This window comes from Lissotriton vulgaris, unplaced genomic scaffold, assembly GCF_964263255.1.
Source record: "Lissotriton vulgaris unplaced genomic scaffold, aLisVul1.2 SCAFFOLD_254, whole genome shotgun sequence".
NCBI classification, from domain to species: Eukaryota; Metazoa; Chordata; class Amphibia; order Caudata; family Salamandridae; genus Lissotriton; species Lissotriton vulgaris.
The window spans coordinates 45,964-66,916 of NW_028243099.1; the positions used below are offsets into that span (position 1 = coordinate 45,964).

At 44.6% G+C, this 20,953-nt stretch overlaps 1 protein-coding gene across 1 annotated transcript in view; it reads right to left on the minus strand.

The window, feature by feature from the left end:
• The window catches only part of EPHX2 (epoxide hydrolase 2), a gene marked incomplete at its 3' end in the record, with an annotated part of 433,424 nt that overhangs the window by 17,540 nt on the left and 394,931 nt on the right, over positions 1-20,953 (minus strand). The window lies entirely within an intron of this gene.

Consider the following 20,953-nt stretch of genomic DNA (forward strand, 5'->3'; position numbering starts at 1 on the left):
AATATGTAATCATAAAGGTTTCCTTTGGACAGCACTATGCAACCAACAAAATATATTGCCTGACCAGAGTCTCCAACTTCATCACTTAATCACATCCATCACACTCAGAATTGGAGAATATGTTTGTATACCCAAGGCTACTTTAATGTACCAAACTAATAACAGAAGATTAAAAATGTTTCATTCGACATAAGACACACAATCAAGATAACAGATCGACACAATTAATAACACAATGCCATAAAATATAAAAAGCAAAACAAATTCCATAAATTCATTCAGAAGACACCATAGAAAATATCAAGAAAAATTAGTTTAAAAAATGTGCGAGAGTACAAATGAGAGACCAAGGACTTTGTCTTAGACTGATCACATCCGTAATAATTGTTCCTCAATAACTGAGACTGGGTGCTGTGCTCTATGGGCACTCGAAAGTCTCAGTAATAATACAGATTGTGTTCCTAACAACTCAGGCGTCAACGCGTTTCGATGGAAGAATTCTAATTCTAATACAAATGAGACCAGCACAGATGGCCAGACTGCTGGCAGTGAGGGTTGGTCTTTGATCTCTTGCCTGTCACTACTCAATGTTGGGTAACTCTGCAATTGATTCTAGACACTGTTTTAGTACCTGCCAGAGGCCTCACACCCATTATGTAATAGAAGCTTAGGTTTTCAAGCTCTTGTGTTTATGTTGGACATCAGCAATCATCTCCCTATATCATGAAAGGATTACTATAGGGCAATATTTCCAAAAGAACACACAAAGACCCAGATTAAAGGTTTTCAAAGACCATTATTGGGTAGAAATGTCGACAACTTCATTAGCAATGCTGGACTACCTCATTCTCCTTGAAGAGGGAATCATTTGATTAAAGCTTGATCCTCTACCATAAGCTATTGGATAGGTCCCCCATCAATCATTACAGCAGACAGGATGTATGCAGTTGCCTGTGTGCACTATGATTCATATTCTATCATTTTAATGGAAAATATCCATCACCTGTTTCTTTTGCACAAGCACTTTTTCTAGCACGTTTTCACACATTGGAGAAACCCTTGTATTCAGAGTTTTGTGTATATATTGCAAAACGTTAATATACGTGATACTTTGCATATTTCATGGCTCTGGTATTGTATTGTTATTTTTTGTCCTCTCCCCTTTTCTGGTACCTCATAGAGTTTCAATATAGTAGTGTTTCGTTTGTTCTGTGAGAATGTGTTTCCTGTTGCAAATAACTTTGATAGTTACCATTTGCACCATGTTGTTACTTGTGCCAATGATAGTACTAATAGAACTACTAACCATTGTCCTCTCACAAGTGAGACAATTCAGACTATTCCAGGACCCCAGAGCCGTAAGAATGGCTTAGGCGGCAGATGTAAGTGATTTTAATGTATACTGAATTAATAAATGACTTGTGCTCATCTTTAAATTAGACAAACAGCACCACCATGTGACAGGCTGTCATAAGTGCCAGTGTTGACAATTAATTGCAGGTCCGAGCACCGGTAACCACCAGTTCAAATTAAGCACTGCTGGAGCCTCATATTAAACAGATACTTTATGATATCCTTCTACCAGATTGTGAAGCTGGACTTTTTAAACTAGCTATAAGTCCCCAGTTCACTCTGTCAGGCCTCCTGATATATCGCCCCCCGGGCAATTCTAACACCTGGGCTTCATCTTTTGCAGTAACCATTGTTCCTATACTTCTGAAAGCCGCCAATTTTACTATTCTTGGCGACTTAAACCTTCATTTTGAAGATGGTCAATGCAATGTCAGCAAACAGTGCCTGTCGGAGCTGGAAGCTCTCAATATTCACCTTTGTAACACGGGGCCTACTCATGTTGCTGGGCATCTATTAGATCCAGTCCTTTCCAACCTTCCATATGAGTGTCCTTCTTTTGCTCGCCCTCTAGAATGGTCAGATCATTTTGCTGTTTATTTTTCCCTTTTTCGGACTAATTTACCGTCCTGTCATAACAGCAATAAGAAGGAGTATATTCGCCGATGGAGTAAGCTTGACATACCTAATTTTAACCGGCGTCTGATGAGTACCCTTCCCGACATTGAGTTACTTGTATCTGTGTCTAACACCGCAGTCTCCACCTGGTTTAACTCAGCTATTGATGAGTCTCTCCCTCTGACCCTTAAGATTTCCTCTTCTCATCGTTTTCCGGCACCCTGGTTCTCCGACGATTTAAAACGTATGAGATCTAATTGTAAAACTTTTGAAAGGAAGTGGAGACGTTTTTACTCCCCTTCTCGTAAAGTAGCCTATAAGGAAGTTCTTAAAAACTACCATCATCATTGTAAATTGGCTAGAGCCGCACATGTTGTTAATACTGTCACGATTGCCCAGAATTGTCCCCGTACCCTTTTTACGGTGTTGAAAAACTAACGGGTGCGGATCAGGCGCCTGCTCCCCCTGTTCTAGACAAGGCTCAATGCAATTCTATTGCAGATTTTTTTATAGAGAAAGTAGAACGCATCTATGAATCACTTAACCGTTTGGATTCTGATGATACATTGTCATCTGGACCCGCATTGACTTCTGTGATTCTGCCTTCTTCGATCAAATTCACTAACTGGCTGTTGTTTGATGACATCTCCTTCTCTTCCTGCCTTAATAGCATTAAATCTGGCTCTCCACTTGACCCATTACTGGCCAAACTCCTAAAACAATTGGACCTCGGCCCACGCCGTGTATTAATGCAACTTCTTAACCTGTCGCTACAGGAATCCACTGTTCCGCAGGAATGGAAGCATGCCATGATCGTCCCTTTGTTGAAGAAGGCTGGAGCAGATGTAGCCAATTTTTCCAGCTTCAGGTCTATCTCATTGCTCCCTAATCTTTCTAAGATCCTGGAAAGGCATATTAACACTCAACTAACCCATTTGGTGGAGAGCTTGGGATTTTTACATCCATCCCAGTCAGGTTTCAGAGCACATCATTCTACTGAAACCACTCTACTGGGGGTGACCAAGAGTTTTCGACACAGTGTCGATCATGGTGAAACATCTGCCCTTATTTTACTTGATCTAAGTGCAGCGTTTGACACTGTGTCGCATTCCATCCTCATTGAAACTCTACGGTCCCTGGGAGTGGAGGGTTCTGCTCTTGCCTGGCTAGCCTCCTTCCTAAGTGGTCGCACTTTCCAGGTCTTTTCTGTCTTTGCCTCCTCTAAAATGTGTTCGTCGGCGTATGGAGTCCCTCAGGGGTCAATACTCAGTCCCCTATTATTTAATATCTATGTCAGACCTTTAGCAACCATCATTGAAGAAGCTGGTCTCACTTTATATTCCTACGCCGATGATACCCAAATTATTTTCTCCCTTTCCAACAAGGAGGGCAATGACATCTCAGCACTGAAAGTGGGTCTGACTCGAGTCTCTGAATGGATGAAGAGAAATATTTTGAAGCTTAACGGTGACAAGACCGAGGTTGTGATATTGGGCAAGGGTAAGGACCTATGGGGCCCCCATCATTGGCCTACTGATATGGGTTCCATCCCTTTGCCCGTGGCTGTAGTACGCAACCTCGGGTTTCTCATTGATGAGGATCTTACTATGAGACAGCAGGCCGTGAAGGTGGCCTCAATGTGTTTTGTAATCTTGAAATGGCTTCAGAAGATTTTGTGGATGCTACCTTCTTCGACACAGAGAACCGTGGTCCAGGCACTTGTGATCTCACGCCTGGACTACGGTAACGTTCTTTATCTTGGAGCTGACCAGAAAACAACCAAAAAACTCCAAGTTGTTCAGAACGCGGCTGCTGAGGCTTCTCCGAAATGTTCCAAGGAGAGTTTCTGCTCTACCAGCACTCCACGACCTTCACTGGCTTAAAATCCCTAGCCGAATTAAATTTAAAGCCCTGTGTCATCTTTTTAAAATTAAACATGGCTTAGCTCCCAAATATCTACAAGGCTTAGTTCAGGCTTATAAGCCTAGCCGAGAATTACGATCTTCTGGAAATGGAGATTTTGCCATTCCCAGATTCAGGCTGACTAAAATGGGAGGTCGTTCTTTCTCACATGCTAGTTCTTCTTCAGTCTGTCCCAACGCCGGGAAACCCATTGTGGGTAGCTGTGCGCATTATAAGTTTAATCAAATAAATAAAAAATAAATGATATAGGCAAATCTTACAGCACTATTTAGACCCAGGCTGGCTGCCCACCGAACGTCCAGGTCAGCAGCGGCCATGACCTCAGTTCCTTTGACAGATGACTATCTGTCAGATTTAGAGATCACTGCTCAGCAGGCTGGCATCTTTCACTTCAGCAGAGCCGCCAGTCCAGGTGCTCCACTGAAGGCACCGAACTTTGCTGAGCGAATGTCAGGTTTCCTGTGTCCACTCAGCAATGTTTTATTTTTCAAGAAACAAACTCCCAAAGAGTGACTTTGATTTTTTAATGCAGTGGGTTTTCAGCCACTGTGCGTTTTCACTTCCAGAAGCCGCCATGTCCTTCATGGAGGTCCCATGGCAGTCTTGGAGTGAGACAGTAAGTGACGCTCACCGATCACCAAAAACAGGGCAAGGTGATAGTCATTATCAGCTGACGCCCTGTGGCTGTCTGGTCACAGGTGTATGTCGGGAATGTATGACGTTACAACGCATACATTTACAATGCTTGCCTTTACAACGCAGTTTTTACATCGTAACATTCTTTACAACACATTCTTTTACATAGCATGCTATTACATCGCATTTTCAGAAACTACCTTTACAATACATTCCATTACATCGCATTATACCTTTACAATGCATACCATTACATTGCATTTAAGGCAAGTGTTCGATTGTATAGGGGTAATAATTACTATTCTAACTCGAGTGAGTGCAACAGTAGGGTAAGTGTTGGATAGTGTAAGAGTACTATGCATTGTAATGGTATGCGTTGTAATGACTTGCAATGTAATGCCTGCGTTGTAGTGACATGCATTGTAATGACATGCGCTGTAGTGACATGCAATGTAATGGCTGCGTTGTAATGACATGTGATGTAAAGGATGTTGCGATGTAATGACTGCTATGTAAAGGTAGTGCGATGTAATGACTGCATGAAAGGTTGTTTCCCGTATGTCGGTGGTGCTGGTGGAGGCTCCCTGGTGTAACACCAGCATTTCCCCAGACTCCGAATAGAACAAAGGAAGTGCAGGGTTGGCAAGAGAGGAGCTACTGTGTCAAATTCGTAAATGACCCCCTTCATGTCCTATGAAGCTCAAAACATACACACATTGCAGCTACCCCTTAGAAAAACAGCAACAACTTGTGTTTCTCATATTCTAATCAATTTTTTTGTGTGTGTTTTATATAGCGCTAACTAGACCCGAGATATCGGGTTTCAGAGTGCTTTACATGAGCACCAGTTTCGTTACAGATAACCTTTTCGGCTGAGCAAACTAAACAACAACACTTTTTCATCTCGGGACCAAGCACAGTTAGGATGAGCAAGAAAACTGCAGTTTTCATTTGCAAATATTAGGAAAGGCTGATTTTTCTCTTTATTAGTAATTACTCCGTTCATCCATTCTAATGGGTCACTCGCCAATTTTTATTTATAAATCTATTTTGGAATTTTTTTTTTTAGAGTTTTATATAGCACGAACTAGACTCGAAGATATTAGGTATAAGAGCACTTTACATGAGCATCGGTTTCGTTACAGATGGACACAGTCATTTTTGTTAGGCACGGGGAGATTACGTGATTTGCCCAGAATCACAGGATGTTGAGCGTCGCTGCCGAGACTCGAACCCGGTTCCCCAGCATCGAGGTTGACTGCTCTAGCCGTAAGGCTACATCCTCTCCACAATCTGGACACTAGCATCATTCTCAACCTTGGTTTCTTCAACAGTGTATTCAAAAGACCCTCATACCCAGCACAGTGGCCTGTTTGCTTCTTTGCAGCAATAAGTAATAATAGAAGCGTTTCCCTCTCTGTGGGAGGGCTTAGAGTCGAGCCTACAATTTACAGTAACAGAGAAGGGAAGGATTCTAGGATGGGGATAAACAGCAAGAAATCGTTGTCAATTTTAGTGCATTATGCTAATATATTCAGATCCCAGTGGGCTAAATTTATTTCCACCCCTGCTGAAAAATATAGTCTTTCCTACTTGAAAGGCAAAATACAAATTTTAAGAGGAATCATCCTCTGTTTCCCACAGCAGCTAATTCCTGATGAGCAGAGAGAAGGTCAATTAAGCCCTTAAAGCAGTAGTGCCTAGAAGGGTCTTTAAATCTGTAATAGAATGGACTTCCATTTAAAGGTTTCTGATGGTGGAACCAGTTGACACTCTATCATTGCAAAGTTTACGGTTCCTTAACCTATAAATGAGGCGGAGGTACCGAAGGTTTGGCGGAATAAGAGAATCTCCATCTTCACACACATGCACACAGATGCACAAGACACCCACACATTCTAACAAAGCATATGTCACTGGTGGGATCAGTCCAGGTGTGACCCACCACTGGGATCCCACGTGAACATAACCCATTGGTTACACTTTAGTAGGCACCCGTGGAGATAAGGACTATATCATTCTATGGCAAATGAAAAGAATTTCAAAAAATCCCCCACATGGCAAGCCTGTGTATTTGCATAATGCTAGAAACAAATGCAAACAATTACATATATGCACAGAATTGTGAAGCAAATCATGCTTTAAAACTGTACATTCATAAAGAAGAAACTCTCCACATTCTAGCTCGTGGAAATCTTTTTCAAAACTTAGAAGGGAACATAGGTGTACATAGTTGGAGGTTCAGGTGTTAAACGAAATACACCCCTCAAACCCATTAATCTTGTGATAGCTTAAATCATTTCCTTGAGGTTAGGGAGCAAAAATAGTCCTTCCAGCCCACATATTACTCAGATATAGATCTTACTTCTCCGCACAGGATACAGTAACTTCAATTACAGCAGCTCCTGCAATCTGTTCCGCTGTGAGCGCTTAGCCTTTCAAGTGAACTGTTCATGTTGCAGCAACAAATTGTTAACATTCAATAGGCTTTATACCCATCTAGTAGTGCATTAATAAAATGTACACTTCTTTAAACAGAAGTCCCAGGGGTGCATAGGTTCAAACATGAGGGAACATATAGAATAAATATCTCACACGAGTCCTGGATGATGTGCTCCATGGGGGTGAAATATCATGTACCCTTCATGGCCACAGGGGTGTGCTGTGTGTACTGTGAAGTACAAAAGGGGGTGGTGATGGACGGAGCATCTGAACCAATCAAACACTCACCCCCAGTCAACAGATCTGGGTTTAAACCATCACCGTTCTTAAGCCCACTCTGCCACCCCAATTCAGACATGGCCATATGTAAATCAGTCTGACCCTGTGCCTCATGGGAACAGTCCAGCCCGAACTGCCAAGCCATGCCTTCCCTGGACCAGAAACAAGCTTCCTAGGACCGGTTTCTGGCATTACAGCCGTCTTCAGCCAGGCTTGCTTGAATCCAGTGGCAAAGTGAGCAAGGGACTCACGTCTGAGCATACCCTGCCAACATATGGTGAACAAAGCGGTACAAAAGGGGGTGGTGATGGATGTAGAATCTGAACCAATCAAACACTCCCACCCAGTCAACAGATCTGGGTTTAATCCACCACCGTTCTTTAGCCCACTCTGCCACCCCAGTTCATACATGGCCATATGCAAATCAGTCTGACCCTGTGCTTCATGGGAACAGTCCAGCCCGAAGGTGGAGGGGGGTGATTAACGGTGTGTGGAGCCACTGACTGCAGTCAACGAAAAGAAGTGGGGAGGTGGAGGAGAGTGATTGACAGTGTGTGGAGCCACTGACTGCAGTCAACAAAAGGAAGCGGGGAGGTGGAGGAGGGTGATTGACAGTGTGTGGAGCCACTGACTGCAGTCAATCAAAGGAAACAGGGAGGGAGGTGATAGACTGTGTGTCTGTGTGGAGCCGCTGACTGCAGTCAAAGAAAGGACGCAGGGTGATTGACAGTGTGTGGAGCCACTGACTGCAGTCAATCAAAGGAAACAGGGGGGAGGTGATAGACTGTGTGTCTGTGTGAAGCCACTGACTACAGTCAACGTAAGGAAGCGGGGAGGTGGAGGGGGGGGGTGATTGACAGTGTGTGGAGCCACTGCCTGCAGTCAACAAAAGGAAGCGGGTAGGTGGAAGGGGGTGATTGACGGTGTGTGGAACCACTGACTGCAGTCAATCACAGGAAACAGGGGGAGGTGATTGACTGTGTGTCTGTGTGGAGTCACTGACTGCAGTCAACGTAAGGAAGCTGGGAGGTGGAGGGGGGTGGTGATTGACGCTGTGTGGAGCCACTGACTGCAGTCAATCAAAGGAAACAGGGGGGAGGTGACTGACGGTGTGTGGAGACATTGACTGCAGTCAATTAAAGGAAACAGGGGGGGAGGTGATTGACAGTGTATGGAGCCACTGACTGCAGTCAATCAAAGGCAACAGGGGGTGAGGTGATGGACTGTGTGTCTGTGTGGCAGCAGCCTTCACCCGCTGCCCTATTTTAAGGCAGCCTCCTTTGAACGCATATATTCCAATGTATGTTTGATCTACCCAAGCAAGGCAGGGTAAATAAACAATTTCCCTCTCTGCACATCAGAGAGATTGTGTTTGTTGCTTTTCAGAAATAAACCCTACTTTACCAATGTAATGCCTAGTCGCATCACCATGGTGGCCTGCACGGCATACAGCTATGGCCTAATAACCTATTCATTGCTATAACAGATGGCTTTAATCGCTTTAATATTTTACAAAAAATATGATAGTGCGCTTTTTGTTCACATCTAGAAAGGAATACACATGTTCATTGTGTATGGTATGTTTAGCTTTGCGCTAGAGTTTCTTATAAATGTATTCATATATGTATGGCTGTAAGATTTCCATGCGTGGGCCTTTTCATTGTTCACCTGGAAACCCTTCCCCCCTTCTTCAGCAGAGGGCTGCACATGCGTGCATCCAGACAGCTGCACATGCTTGCATCCAGAGATCTGTACATGCGTGCATCCAGAGAGCTGCACCTACTTTAATCCAGAGAGCTGCACATGCTTGCATCCAGAGAGCTCACATGCTTGCACCCAGAAAGCGGCACACACTTTAATCCAGAGTGTTGCACATGCATACATCCAGAAAGCTGCACAGGCTTCCATCCACAGAGATGCATGTGCTTGCATCCAGAGAGCTGCACATGCGGGTATCCAGAGAGCTGCACAGGGACAGCTGCACACGCTTGCATCCAGAGAGCTGCACATGCTTGAGAGCTGCACATGCTTGCATTCAGTGAGCTACACACGCTTGCATCCAAAGATCTGCACATGCTTGAATCCAGAGAGCTGAACACCCTTGCATCCAGAGAGCTCCACACGCTTGCACCCAGAGAGTGGCACAAGCTTGCACCCAGACAGCTGTGCATGCTTGCATCCGGACAGATGCACATGCTTGCATCCAGACAGCTGCACATGCTTGCACCCAGGCAGATGCACATGCTTGCATCCAGACAGCTGCGCATGCTTGCATTCAGACAGATGCACATGCTTGCACCCAGGCGGATGCACATGCTTGCATCCAGACAGCTGCACTTGCTTGCATCCAGACAGATGCACATGCTTCCATCGAGACAGCTGCACATGCTTACACCCAGACAGCTGCACATGCTTGCACCCAGACAGATGCACATGCTTGCATCCAGACAGCTGCACTTGCTTGCACCCAGAGAGCGGCACAAGCTTGCACCCAGACAGCTGTGCATGCTTGCATCCAGACAGCTGCGCATGCTTGCATCCGGACAGATGCACATGCTTGCATCCAGACAGCTGCACATGCTTGCCCCCAGGCAGATGCACATGCTTACATCCATACAGCTGCGCATGCTTGCATCCGGACAGATGCACATGCTTGCATCCAGACAGCTGAACATGCTTGCACACAGGCAGATGCACATGCTTGCATCCAGACAGCTGCACTTGCTTGCATCCAGACAGATGCACATGCTTCCATCGAGACAGCTGCACATGCTTACACCCAGACAGCTGTACATGCTTGCACCCAGACAGCTGCACATGCTTGCACCCAGACAGATGCACATGCTTGCATCCAGACAGCTGCACTTGCTTGCATCCAGACAGCTGCACTTGCTTGCATACATACAGCTGCACGTGCTTGCATACATACAGCTGCACATGCTTGCACCCAGACAGATGCACATGCTTGCATCCAGACAGATGCACATGCTTGCATCCAGCAAGCTGCACTTGCTTGCATCCAGAAAGCTGCACTTGCTTGCATCCAGACAGATGCACATGCTTCCATCGAGACAGCTGCACAAGCTTCCATCGAGACAGCTGCACATGCTTGCACTCAAACAGATGCACATGCTTGCACCCAGAGAGCTGCACATGCTTGCACACAGATAGCTGCACATGCTTGCAGCCAGAGAGATCATTTGGCAATTTGTGCAATGGCAACCCCTTTCCCTTATACTCTAGACACAGAACTCTGTGCGCTGTCGGTTGGTGACATAGAATATTCCACCACTGAACCCCTCCCTCATTCCAACTCGAGGTCCACAAATATAGTAGGGATCAAAGGGGCTGAATATCTTAAACATCCAAAGCAACTAACAGGACTTTATTTTAATGCTCAATCAATTCCCAGACATAACCTTGAGACCTGAAGTCTACTCAATTCCGAAAAACTAGACATATGTTACCGAAACATGGCGTCAGGAAGCCGCCCTCCCAGATGTTGTAACTGCTTAACCCAGGGACTATACATGGAACAGATTAGATAGGAGCAACAAGAGAGGAGGCACCCTACCAATCGCTGCTAGAGCCAAAATCAAAATCAGTATACTTGATCCCTTTCTCTCCGAATGGGCTGAACTGAGCATCTTTAAAACAGGGAACTATTCTAAGGGAACATGGAGAGGCGCCCTAGGCCACAGTCCACCCGGCACAAAACACATTTCACAATCATCTGCTAGAGATCATAGCTTCACACAGGCGACTTCAACTTTCATGCAGAACTCTTAGATGAAACAGATACCATTCAACTGAGCTCTAATTTTGAAACATTGGGTCAAGGGCAATTGGTGACAGGGCCCACGCATGCAGCAGGCCACGCTTTACCCCTTCCGTTTACGAGCTCAGTTAACATTAAAGTTCAATCCCCGATTCCAGGGTCCTGGTCCGACCACTGTTGTCTAAAATTCTGTCTACAGACTGCTCCAACTTATAGTAACTGCATCAGTGATCAGAAGCAGAGTAGAACTTGGAAAAGAGTCACTATGGCCGCCCTTTTACCCCACCTCTGTCTTCCATCCTATAAAGACACTGATAATCTAAATCAGTCAGCGCTGGCATTCGAGCAGGCAATCACCCAGGCTCTCAACAGAGTTGCACCCTTAACTAAAATCAAACTCGAGCACAAAGCATCTCCTTGGTTTAATGAAGATTTAAAATCTGATAAATTGGCCAGTAGGAAAGCAGAGCGGAAATGGAGGAGGGCAAACAATATAGAGGCCAGACAGGAGTATAACCTTATTCAAAACATTATCTTGATAATATAACATCAGCGGAAAAAGATATATTAGTGATCGAATTACCAAAGCTGCAAATTCTAACAAAAAACTGTATAAAATATTAAAGGAATGTATCAGTCCCACCTTCTGTCAGTCCGAAAGCCCTGCCTCAACTGAATGGGACAACAAAGTTCTGCATTCTTTGAGGAAAGACTATTTATAGCCATTTTCCTAATCCAACCACTGAAGACCATGAGACTGCGCCTGTTAGCGAACCGGAACCCGTTACATATTATTTAAATGAATTTGCGTAACTTACAGAAGGGGACATGAGTCTTGCCCTCTTTAAAATAAAATCAAGCTCCCTGTCTCAACCCATATCGTGCCTAGCATGGCCTCAGTTTTCCTTAAAAGTCTAACCAACCTTTTCAACCTTTCTCTAAACAGTGCTACCTTTGCCATAATCTGGAAGGCAGCTAGGGTCAAACCTATCCCGACAAAGGCCTCTATTGATCCCAGAGAACCTAGCAATTATGGACCAACCTCTCTCCTTCCCTAACGTGGAAAGGTTCTAGAGTCCTTGGTCAATAAACAACTTACAACCTTTCTGGAGAATATTAAATTGTTGGACCCCTCTCAATCAGGGTTTAGGGCCAGTAGCGGCTCCGGGTGGGAGTGCTACAGGGTGGTGAAGTGAGGCGGGGGAGGGGCAGGGTGGGGGGTAGTAAACACCGGAATACGGACGAATAAAGGTAAGTTGACAATTAAATAAATAAAACGAATTCAGTTGCGCGTGCTGCATCGCCAAGTGCGATGGTCAATGGTCAGTCAGCTAAGCTCGTCCTTCTTGATCTGTCGGCAGCATTCGATACCATCTCCCACAGTACACTAATATGCCAACTTTGGGAGAAGGAACCATGGGAAATGCCCTAAACTGGTTCTGGAGCTATCTAACTGACCGAACTTCATTGATACAAATGGGTACCTTTGTCTCAGAGAGTAGGATAGTAGATAAAGGGGTCCCCCAGGGATCTATCCTTAGCCCCACTCTTTTTAACATTTATGTGGCACCCCTGGCTAGTGTGAACAGTTCCCACGGGTTTGACACAGTGTCGTATGCGGATGACATGCAAATACTGGTCACCCTAGACGCTAATCCATCCGACACCAAACTTAGATTTGCAAACTGTATGGTCCATATTAGCTCCTGGATGCAAACTAACCATCTCCAGCTAAACGCGAGTAAAACTGAGATCATTCACTTCGGGAAGGCCAGTGAACACTGGTCTACAGACAGGTGGCCTCCGAATCTTGGCCCCTGTCCATCCCCTAAACTAATAGTTCACAACCTAGGAGTGATGATCGATAACAAACTGTCCATGAAAGACCATGTTAACATGTAGCAGGAATGTGCTATGGAATAATACGGAGCCTACGCAAGGCTTTTCAATGGAGACCAGTTGAGTCAAGGAAACCGCTTGAGCAGGTTCTGATCATCAGTCGGCTCACTTACAGGAATGCTCTCATGGCCTCTATTAATGAAGAGCTTCTCACTAAATTACAGGTGCTACAAAACAATGCAGCCAGACTAATAATAAATCTACTGTCTCGGTCTCCGTTGGCTCAAAGCATGAGAGCCCTCCATTGGCTTCCCATCAGGAAACAAATCCACTTTAAGATCATTAGTCTGGTACATAAAACCATTTTTGGGATGGGACCTAGTTATATGACAAAAAGACTCAACTGGTACCGGCCCAACAGAACCCTTAGATCAAGACCCAAGCTCCTTCTTACCCCTCTGAGGATACGCACTGCAAGGAATGGCGGAAGGGAATTCTCATATCTTGCTCCCGCCTTATGCACATCCCATGCAGTTATGCATGGTCACCGATCACTGCCTCTTCAAAAAAAGGCAAAAAACCTGGCTAATCTGATCCCTGATCCCCTCTTCCTCTTTTGCTGTAGTTTCTGCCTTCTATCCATGGCTTTAGCTAGCGCTGTGAGACCCTTGGGTGATATGTGCATCTAATAAAATCTTGTAACATTACATAACTTCTCCAAGGATACTGGTTGAGATTGCAGTGGCGGCTCCTCCGCAATGGCGGGTGGAGGGGGGGGGTCACCTCACTGCCTGGCTCAGAGCCAGCAAATGAAAAATAACAAGATTTTTTAGCATCATTTTATTTTTCGTTTGCCGGCCCTGAGCCAGCTTGTGCAGAGAGGGGCGGGGCCCGGGAGGAGGAGTGCTATGTTTACTTCTTAAGTGCACATATGTGTTTGGCCGGCCGTCTCAGGCCAACCAAAACACACATGCAGACTAAGGTTACTCCAGCCCAGCTGCATTGAACAGCCGGGCTGGAGAAACCCCCATAGACTCCCCGGCCTGAATGGAGTGCCTTTCATCCCACTCAGGCCAATCCAGGCGCTGCTCTCCTAGCAGGGAAGCAGTGCGGGAATTGGATGGGAGTCTGTCCCAGGGGCTGCCGGGACCGGAAAGCATGACGTGGGAAGTGGCTGGCGGCTTCAGGTAAGTTTTTCTATTTTTATATATTCTAACACTCCCTTCCCACAAGTTCCCCAACCCACACTCCCCCTCTCGAATTCTCTCCAACCGCCCCACCACCCTTTGTTTGTGGCAGCCGCCACTGGCTGAGAATCAGCTGGGCTCTCACATGCAGGGCCTGGTCTTTCAGCAGAGGGCAGCATGCCCTTTTGAAAGAGGATGCAATCATGCATTCCACCACTAACGGGGGCTGAACCTTTGAGATGCTATTTCTTGCAAGCAGAGACTCAGTAAGAAAAGGGATTTTCGAGAATACGTTATCTTTTTCATAATGTTATGACTTCCAGGTCTGCAGTGCCACCACTATGGTGATATTGCCACCAGCTTTCTGCATATGTTCTACCCTATCTTGGCTTCTAATAAAAGTAGCTAATGATTCTAATCCTGATGTAGCCTGTTGTCTGTGGCAAGTTCACCTGTTCATATATGTATATCCTTTTTAAAGACATTAGGGAGAGGTTTGTGAGGCATCTGTCTGTTTTCCCATCTTCAAATGATAAACTGCCTGGAGAATGAGAGACATCTATCAGGCATGACCAAACTTGGCAACCCAACAAGGAGAGGCTAGGAACTCACCTACCAGCCGGGCCACCCATCGAATATGAAATGACCCTTTTAGGGCATCCTTTCGAGACAACCACATTTTGCCTGGTCTCCCAAGGGCAGATATGTGAGAGGTTTATTATTTACCCGGGTTGCAGATTTTAGCCCCCAATTACAATGGGGTGGGGGGGAGAAGAGGTACCAAGTTATTGCCAAGTAAGAGGTGCACAAACTGGGTATATGTGCTAGCTGAAATTAGCTCCACCAGTCGAACAAGCGCCTAAATGGGGTACGTTAATGAGCTTTATGTAGTGTAAACCAGAAACACAACTGTGAAAATGTGCAACATATTTAAGGCCTTTGGCTACACTAGGATTATGTTTCCTTGCATAGTAAAGGGTCTCATGTAATAGGTCTTTGTAATGGGAGAACCTTCTCAGAAGACATACTACTCGTCAGGCAAGGCAACTGATGGAATATGTAATCCCCATGATAAAAAAATGTTTGTCTCCGAAATGGTTTGTTGATAATAAATCCATTTTATAAACACCATTTGGTTCTCTCTTTCATGCTAGCCTTGATCTTTTAATGATTGCGCCCTCTACCTCATCAAAACTTCCTGATAGTAAGTTATCCGCTTGGTCCATGGCTGATACCTTTATGGAATCCTTGGTTTGACTCAGAATGGTCACTCTGGGAAGATTGTTGTAGTATTTCTGCCCAGTCACCCCAGAATGAAATGAATGAATGAAAATGAATGATTGATTGAATGAATACAATTATTTCATTCATAGCTATGGTAGGCCACTCTTTAAATGTGTTGACTCAAGAGTGAATTATAGAAGACCACAATATAAACAAGAGCCATGACCTGGAATTTCATTTAAATGGAGGAAACAGACCATTTGCCACCCATTTCTACCAAATCACACCCCAGCTTGGGAGGCCATCGGGATAGGAAATGGCCAGGTGGCGGGAGTGGCGACACCTCAACGACCATCACTTCTAGGCTCATGTCATTTGCCCACGAAAACTGACTTCTGCTAGAAGCCAAGTGGGCGCAGGGTCTTCTGGGCTGAGGTGAGATGGCTGAGGGGTAGCCCGGCTTAGCCAGCCAATCTCTGAATCCAAGCATTGAGACCTCTTTGTGCTCCGCGACCCCAGCGCCACCTCCTTCTATCAAGTAAATGTTGTTATTTAAAATAAATATGGAGGAGATGTTTCTTTTGATACCACAAAATATGGTTTTGGGTCAAGTTATTATTTGGTCCTCATGGCGCCGCCTCTTCCGCTCACTGGGTCCCCTTCTTTAAATGTTTATCATCACATCGAACATCTGGCTGAATAAATGGCGGTATTTGCTATAGGCTCTCTTTGGCAGTGATATGGCCACGGCAGTGAACAAACATTGTTTTTCCCATTAGATTCTCCGTCAAGCACAACCTGTGCCATTCAGCCCTTACCTACAGCTGCAGCCCATGCAGGTAAGAGCGGTGGGCCGGGTTGGGGGTGGGAGGGGATTCAACAGACAATTACGATGGAAAATAGAATAAATCATTAATTTTTCCCTCGTCGTATGTCGAAATCCTCCCTCACTCGGCCATGCCGCTGCTTACCTCGATACTTTCACCCTCTATAGACTGAGCTGTATTTCTTAGGATGGCGCAGGTTGGAGTGTAATTTGATGTTATGGTATTGATCATATAACTGCTTTAAAGTCATTATGCTGATACCCGCACACTTCTGATATCATGGATGTATTATGGTCAACTTTTGGTGACACAGGCATATCTCATGGCGTGTTATGTCTTCTGGTCTATGAACCAGTGACAGCCCATTTCGCTTACCAATAAATTCCAGTTGTCAACTATACCAGAGTAAGAACTGCTATTCCTCAAATTCGATACATTTTACTACTATTGACTATAAAATCAAAAAAATTTACAACAAAATATAATATAATTAATTTTGTTGCAGGAGCATTTTCTCCACCATACTGTCAATGGTAGGATTCTGATTGAAGCCGTGTGCGTGACACCCCCTTCAACAGGTTCATCTCGCGCGCATCCCGAGCACGTCACAGAAGAACAATCTACATTCCTGATCCTCTCCCCGGCACAATCCCACTCCTGAGCCTGGTGACTGTGAAATCGCTCAAGCAGGTCCCACCTGCCTTCTGACTCGGATCTAATTAGATTTGTAATTGATGGTTAATTTCGCCCTCCTTGGAAATGAGGATCGCATTACTGCTGTTGATTGTGTGTCACTTATGATGATAGGGAAGGCGCTCACTGTGCGCGTACGCAGACAAGCCGCAGCCAAACTGTTTTAAGCGTTTGTGGGAACCTTGTTTTTCTTTTTTATTTGGGGCCAGGCATATTGTTATAAACAAGAGGTTAGACAATTTTTGCCTAGAGAAAGGAAGTATATAATTTTAAAACAAAGGGCAGCTATTTAATTTGATTTTAGATTAATAACTGCAAATATTGCAAGCACATAGGGCAGACCTAACTAGTCTCTTAACCGCATCGCTGCTGCGGCGATTTTTGCGCTGTGCGGCAATTTTTAAATTACCGCGATACATGACGAGCTCAGCTCGTCATCAGCACACGCCACCCGTGGGTGATGAAGAGCTCAGCTCGTCATCAGCATCGAAGGGGTTAAAGAAAGACTGAAATTGCTTTAACTCATTGTCATGTATATATATCTATAAATGCCTAAACTAGAACAGCACAATAGGCCTTCCTATTTTAGTGAACATCTCATGTTTGAAACATACACATTTTCACCCACCTCTACCAGCTCATACATCATATTATAAACGAGCAAAAGATAATTCACATCATGCAAAAACTGAAAAATGAAATTTGTGAATTTGCTGCTGTTCCTTTAGCACTGCCTTGATCATCCTGCCCTGCATGTAGAAGCAATTGTAAAGCACTAACACTGTGCACGGTCGCGCGGACCCTAAACCACTGACCTCATAGCGATGATATTGGTCAAATAAGATTGGTCGCAGAGCAGCGCCCATATAAGGTAAATTCTTTAGTTCTGGCTCATTTCCTATTTAATGCGGAGACTGACCGAGACAGGCACAGAAGTAAAGCTCTTACACAGACGCTATACAAGGGTGCTAAACACTGACCCTATGAGAGAGGGTACCACTGGCACTCAATTTATCGAATGCTACCCATTGGAGTGATCTCATATCCTGACCCGGGAAACAACCTTTACAATGCAACCATTACATCGCACTACATTTACAACTCAGTCATTACATCTCAACATCCTTTACAACTCATGTCATTACAACGCATACATCACATTGCATGTCACTACAACGCATGACACTTACTTGCATGTCACTACAACGCAGGAATTACATCGCATGTCATTACAACACATAGCATTACAACGCATCGTACCCCTACAATATTTAACACTTACCCTACTGTTGCACCCCCTGGAGTTAGAATAGTAATTTTTACCCCTATAATATCCAACACTTACCCTATTGTTGCACCCCCTGGACTTAAAATAGTAATAGTTACCCCTACACTATCTAACACTTACCCTACTGTTGCACCCCCTGGAGTTAGAATAGTAAGTTTTACCCCTACACTATCCAACACTTACCCTACTGTTGCACCCCCTGGAGTTAGAATAGTATTTTTTACCCCTACACTATCCAACGCTTTCCCTACTGTTGCACTCACTGGAGTGGGAATAGTAATTTTTACCCCTACACTATCCAACACTTTCCCTACTGTTGCAGCACCTGGAGTTAGAATAGTAATTTTTACCCCTACACTATCCAACACTTACCTTAAATGCAATGTAATGGTATGCGTTGTAATGGTATGCATTGTAAAGGTATAATGCGATGGTATAATGCGATGTATTGGAATGCGTTGTAAGTGTAGTTTTAAAAAATTGCGTTGTAAAGGATGTTGCGATGTAAAAACTGTGTTGTAAAGGCATGCGTTGTAAATGTGTGCATTGTAATGTCATACATTCATCCTGACCCTGGTTGTATACAATGTGCCTCTAGCACGTAAACTACAGTATAGTCTAGGGAGTAGCCAGAAAGCTAGGCAGTAGCCAGAAAGCTCTACACGTGCTTCAGATCTGGCAGGAGCACCGGTCAGTGCTTGAATACCTCAGTCAGATATCTGACCAGAGACTCCTGCCGCTGGACTTCTCTTCAGCATCCACCCACTACTTCTTAACAGAACTCGCAATCTAGATCTTGGGAACGAGGCTATTGCTTGGATTCAGTGTTTTCTCTCAGAGTGTCATACAACGGATGTATGACATTACAACGCAATCAAAATGATCGCAGTACATCACAACGCAACTTTTACAACGCAAGTCGTTACCACAACTTGCGCTGTACGCTGCTGGACTTAGGAATAGTATGATTTACTATTACAACTCCAGCCTACGTACAGTAGGGAAGGTGTTGGAATAGTAAATCACACTATTCTTTAGTCTAGAGCGCCCTCCAGTGCAAGTCGTGGTAACGACTTGCGTTGTAAAAGCATTGTTGTAATGTATTGCGGTGTTTTGATCGCGTAGTAAGGATTGTTTCCCCTTACAACTATACATCTTGGTTCTTATTGCTCACCTGAAATTACACTAAATGGGGTGACCCTCAGTGGTCAATGTTGTCCCCTCTTTAGTAGAAGCTGGGTGCTTCCAAAGCTAGGCGCACAGTTTCATAGTCACACAAACAACACTGGACTTATTTTTCAACTGAAACCCAGTTGCTGGGATGTTCTATATCTCATCTATCTTGCCTAAAATTCTCAAATGTCTTCTTTCTTGGACGGCCTCAAATTTTCAGAAACTGACCCCATCTTAGACTGAGCCGCGTGAATCCAGGGATTTGTCCGGTCACTGGAATCAAGAGCTTTGGCTCACATCATTGGGACCTCCCCTGCAGCTGGCAGAATCAGTAAAAAACATAGGTGTAAAAATCATTGTTGCAAACCTTTCCCTGGAACCTCAAGCGGTCGGGGAATTGAGCTCTTGATTTCGGCACCTCAAGTACTTGAAGAGGATTCTAATTGGCAACTCGGTTCCAGGCCCCGTTCAAAAAATAATAAAACGTCTGGTTGCTCCAAGAGGCTTTTAAAATCTCCTAAGTCCCTCCCACATAACACTTGGGGCTAGATGTAGGTAAAGTACATTACTAATTCTAAAATACCGAATGTTACTGATTCGGTATTTTAGAATCGGTAAATGCAATGTAGGAAAAAATTCAGTAAAAATTAACGAATCGGTACGATTTGGTATTTACCGAATCAGTATTTACCGATTCGGTAATTCACATTCATTCCTATGGGCCTGAAGGCCCATAGGAATGAATGTGAATTACCGAATCGGTAAATACTGATTCGGTAAAATAGGGAAACATTCAAGGGTGGCAGGGTGTTACATTGACACCCTGTTGCACCCCTGAATAGTGCTTGTGTGCACATGTGGCACACATACATGTCCTAAGGGCATGTATGTCTGCCACATGGCACTGTTGAAAATGCACAGATTTGCATTTTCAAAGGTATTCGTTATTTACCACCAACTAATAGTTGGTGGTAAATAACGAATCCTTAAAGCACATGAGAACTCTTTAAAGTGCTTCCTACATGCCATTTACTGATTCGGTAAATACCAAATCATCCCCTACATAGGAAATGGCCCAATACTGATCGGTAAGCCTGAAATTAACCAAATTTCGGGTTTACCGACCGGTAATGGGCCACCTACATCTGGCCCTAGAAGTTTTACATCCCGCTCACATACAGTATGTGGTTGTTAATTCTTAAGCGTGGTGGACATGTATTGATAATCTATCACCCTAAAGATTCAGTGCATGAAGCGCTTTGCAAAAAAATATTTCACCTAACATAACACAATTATAGCACCCCCACTTTGAATCAAAGCTCAGATGGCACCAAGCAAGTGAACAAATAAGCTGACACTTCATAGAAAAGCTCCTTTGCCTCTTCCATCCAAGCATCTATGCATTTTCCCAGTGGCGGCTTCTCCGCTAAGGAGAGGAGCGTCGCCCCAGTGCTCGTTGAGTAGTGCTAAATAAAAATAAAATGATAATAAAAAGAAGTTATTATCCTTTTATTTTTCTTTGCAGGACTCCAACTCCCACCAGGTCGGGTTTGGCGGGCTGAGCTCCCCCTACCGTCAGAGGGAGCAGGAATGGAAACGGCCGGTCAGACCAATCACGACACTGCTCCTGCAGCGTCGTGATTGGGTGGGAGAGTACGGGAGCATGGGTGCTTCCGGTGCTCCGTGAGGACTGAGG